The sequence below is a fragment of the Apaloderma vittatum genome, unplaced genomic scaffold (genome assembly GCF_000703405.1).
Source record: "Apaloderma vittatum isolate BGI_N311 unplaced genomic scaffold, ASM70340v1 scaffold7506, whole genome shotgun sequence".
Lineage (NCBI taxonomy): Eukaryota > Metazoa > Chordata > Aves > Trogoniformes > Trogonidae > Apaloderma > Apaloderma vittatum.
Genome location: NW_009723340.1, coordinates 67,378 through 72,168, shown reverse-complemented (window position 1 = coordinate 72,168; position 4,791 = coordinate 67,378).

Sequence of the window (4,791 nt, the reverse complement as noted above, 5' to 3'; positions counted from 1 at the left end):
TCCTCCTCCTGTGTGGATTCTGGCTGCCAGAAGCCACTTCCTTCATGTGCCAGCACATGCAGGAATGGCAGCAACATTATCTCACTGGTGCTGGCCAGAGAGAAGTCATAACCTTGCTCGCACAAAAACAGAGATGAACCAAACATCACAGGCTCTGATGCTACAGCACCACTCTGCTCTGGGCTCGTCTTAATTTTACTCTCGTCCCTCAGGCCAAGGATTCTGCCAGGCAGGAAACCTACACCTGGTGTGGATGAGAACCAGGACACCAGCATGCCTTTACATCTCCCTCCCTCCCTCTCCAGGAGCACACTTGTTTTGTTTTTTTTTTCCTCAGGAAGCACTGACTTCTCATTTTGAACTTTAATTTCACATCATTTCCCCTTAATATGATTAACCATCCTTTATGTAATTTATTCCCACAGATGCTTATAGCACCTCCCTGCTCATTAGCAGCAGGACTAATTAATGAACTGTTTATCCCTTACCCCAGATGGTTAACCAAGCTATTTAATAAAATCAAACCAAATGTCTGGCCTAGCAATATCTGAATGGGCAGCCACCTCTTTTATCAACCTTCTGCATTCAGCTGATGGTAAACATCCAGTGCCAGGCACTCAGCAGCCATCTCCCCAGCATCTGCAGGGCAGGCAGTTTTTCATATTTATTACAAACCCATAATGACTAAGGCTGCAGTCCGGAAAAATGCTTAAACTTGTTTTCAGCTGCATAGGTGCAGTTAAGTACCCTTAATTGTTGTATGACAGGACCATATACTTAAGTGCTTTCTGAACTGCAGCTTTATTGAGATTTCCATTCCTGTCATACCACACAGCCTCCCACTTTGCCATCCATTTTTTCCTGGCATCGAAAAAGCGCATTTGCAGGGTACTCCCTTTACCAGAATTCCCCACATGCCCCATGCTGGGTGAGACAGATCTAGAGATGTGTGCCCAGGCCCTGTCCAGGCAGATCTGCAACCGTGCCCCTCTATGACACCACCACTAATGCCCGAGGGCATGTGCCCCTACCCCATGCCCACAGGGTGGAAGACAGACCCCCGTCGCCATGCCTGGTGCCTGGCTGCATACCTTTTCTCCTGAGGCAGACAGGAGGCAGCAGAGCCAGGACAAGGTCCCACTGCGAGGTTTTTGGTTCTTTTGCACAGGGTGCTGTGAACCTGCCTTTTGCTGGGGAAATTGGTGGCTTCCCCACTAACCTGTCTCTGTTGCTCTTTGCGGCTCCCAGCTGACATTAGAGCCCTGAAGAAACATCCAAGAGCAGTAATTCCCTTTACAATTTTCTTGGCACCGAGGAATATTTGGGACCAGCATCCTGAGCATGCATGAGGGAGGTAGGGTCTCTGTGCATCGCTGGACCCCTGTGCCCACTTGCACCAGCCCAGAACACTGATCATGGTCCCACCTACCACGCGCCAGCCTCACCTGCAGAGCTGGATATGCACAGACGCACAAATCCATTGTGAGCCACGTTGGTGGTGCTGGTGTCAGGGAAAAGGGAGATCCCAGGCTGCTGCGGAGCCAGGGGAGAAGAGAACAGCATCTCCTTCCCACAAATTGCAAGCTGATCCGGATATACCTTTGTTCCATTTTTTTAGGTGCCTGCCTGGCAAATACATGGGCCAGACTCCACTCCAAGCAGCTGCAAGCAGAGCCTGTATGTGTAACATAAGAAGCAAGGCCAGGGAGCACAAGAGGAAGGGACAGCAAGGCGAGGCAAAACGGCAGCAGTTGAAGGAGCACTCAGCTCTGCAGGGCTGCTGCTGTGTGTTGCAGAGGCTGCCAGCCCTCCCTGCACCAGCAGCTTTACAGCTCAACCACCCTTCCCACCCGACCTCCCCTCGCCGAACAGCCCGGCTGCTGCTTCCCAATCCAATGAATCCCAGTTATTTTTTAGTTAGCTGCAAAAATCATGGAAGTACTACAGCCAGGATACTGAAAACAAAGCAAAATAAACCAGCTGGGCTAAGGAAGAATCTTGGAGGGGAAGGCATGACCAAGAGGCACCAGGGAACGCCCTGGATTTGTTTACAGGGCATGGATGAGCCAGGATGGTGACTACAGTAATCGTTCTTTGACAACTGGTTGTGTAATGACAGACTGATTTCCTGAAGGTGCTGGGATAAAGGAGAGCAAAATCAGTCTGCAAAGAAGAGGGCTGCGTGGAGGTGCAGGATCAGTCCTCACCATGTTCCTGGCCTGCTAGATGGTTCCAAACTGTCCCTCCTCAGCAGCCTCCATTTCTGGCCTTTGTCACATACGCAGGCTCTGGGTGCAATCAGAATTGGGGCTGGGCTGAGCTGGCTGACATTGACTCAAAGTTTCATTGACTCAAAGTTTCAGGAGATAGAGGGGACTGCAGTTACCGGCATGATCTGTTCAGCAGATGTTGCTTGGAAACAATAATCAAAAGGAGGAAGATTTATATTCAGTAAACAGATTAGAGTGGGAAGATTAAGGTTAGCAACAAGGTGTATGAATGACAACTGCAGAGAGGCTACTATCAATAATGATGATAACCACGCTTAATTCTCACTTGCCTGCTTTCATATGTAGCACCTTCATGGAGAAGGAAAGGGTTACCTTGGTTATGAAGCTGGACGACTTGAAGGGAATTTCTTGTGGTGTCATATCCTGCCACTGGCTGGGAGAAACTCAGTGTCCTGTCCACTAGGCCACGCATGGTGCTTCCTGTAGCACAAAGTAGTCATGCTGGTTCATTCACCTGAGCAATATCTGGCAGGACGGACCAGCCTGCACTAAAGAACCACATCAATCATCTTGTGAAAAGCATCAGCTTTTATAAAGCTGCAAGCTCAGGTGGGAGAGGTGGCAAGCACACAGACCTTGTTCCCGCTCGGTCCCCATATGTTGCCTGGTCTAGTTAAGAGGCGTCCCTGCCCATGACAGGGAGGTTGGATTAAATGATTTCTAAGGTCCCTTCCAGCCTAGGCCATTCTATGATTCTATGATTCTATGATACTGGCTTGCACTAGCACCATGTCAGACTATAAAGCAAGGGTGATGGAAATGCAGCCCTGGTCCTGGAAGAGGAGCTTGTAAATGAGACAGATATGTGAAGAAGTGCTCTGCTTCATGTGCATGAGTGGAAATAAGCCTATAGAGAGATCAGCTGTGGTGCTGCATATTCCACCTGTCCTCCTCTGGGTAGTGCAATGCCTGCCTGGAAACGCGTGGTCAGGGTGTGTTCTCCCACAAAAGCATCTGCAGTGCGGCAAAACTCACAGGGATTCTTTCTACGGTGAGGATCCAGACTGCTCCAAGACAAGCCTGAGTCATACAAACTGTTGCTGTGCTGAGGTGCAAACAAGGTCACTGCTCAAACTGTCCTCAAGGCAAAAAGGTAACTCCTCATGGTAACAACTGCTGGCACGCACTAACCGTGTCCAGTGCCCCACTGAGATGAGAGCTGACACTCACACCTTTCCCATTGTACTTTCAAGGAGCAAAGAGACGTAGTGGTCAGCAGACTCCCTTTACCATTTTAGCTTTTTTTATTTTCAGGGCAAAGAGGATGTTTTCTCACTATGCCTTCTTTTAAATGAGGCAGTGCTCTGTATTTCTAGAGCATGCACAAGATCCATCTGCAAAGAGAGCCCAGCTGCTTCCACTCAGGATTACTACCAGTATTTGAAGGACTGTAAATGTGAGATATAAATTTGCATCTTTTCTACCAGTTGCACATCAAGTTTCGTGGCTTTGTGAAGAGCACTGTCTGTAACCTCACACCACCTTTTTGGCTGGTGGCTTAGAGGAAGGCTTTAGAATACTGACCATCTCTTGCACTTCAAACTTTCCACTTAAGCCTTTGTATCAAATTACCAAAAGACTTAGCAGCATTACCTATCAAAAGCCCACACCCTAAATATTTTGACTATCTCACGTGTGATCCTTCTTTGGAGGAGTGGTGTTTGAGTTCACAAATTCTTCTTTCTGCTATAGTACATTTCTTCTTTCTGCTATAGTACATTTTTCACCTTGAGTGTCCATAGCTTCAAAATTCCAGTGTCGGCGCAGAATACAACAAGCAGTATCTCCATCTTGTGTAAGCAGCGAGTGAGGCAGGTTTTAATGCATCTGCTCATGCCAGACCTTATAGGTTTCAAAATGTGCTCTAGCAGCAGAAAGGATTTGAAAAAATTAGGTACTAATTGGAACTGTTATCCAAAGATCAAACCTGGACTAATTAATTTTAATATTACTGGCAATTATTTTGTCTTTCCCATTGAGCAGAGTTCCATTTCCCTAACTCTCAGGCCTTGCCAGCAGGTCCGAAAGGGTAGGTCGATATTTTTGTTGCGAGGCGTTTAGAAAAGAGTGCAATGTTGCCTCTATATGGGTACTAAACAGGGTGCAACTTTATTTACAGTGTAAAGTGCATCACACAGAAGTCTTTTAAAACACAAAACAAGCAGTGACATAAATGACAAGACAGTAATGGGTAGGGAAGGGAAAGTGTTCCAGCAAGTACCAAAACATCATCAACAGCACTAATATAACAGCCTCTAGTTTCAGCTACTCTGTCCTATCACCACATACAAAACGTTTAGTGGGTTGATCCTAGGACTCCATGTGCTAGTCACCAGCGTGGAGTCCTAAAAGCCATCCTGCAGCCCTAGAGTCTCCAACAATGTCCTGCCAGCTCGAAGTGATCCTCCTGACTGCTGTTCTGCTCTGGAGTTCACCAGGGCAGAGTCGGGGCACACACCAGAGAAGCACACTGGAAAAGGGACCAAAACACGTGAGTGGC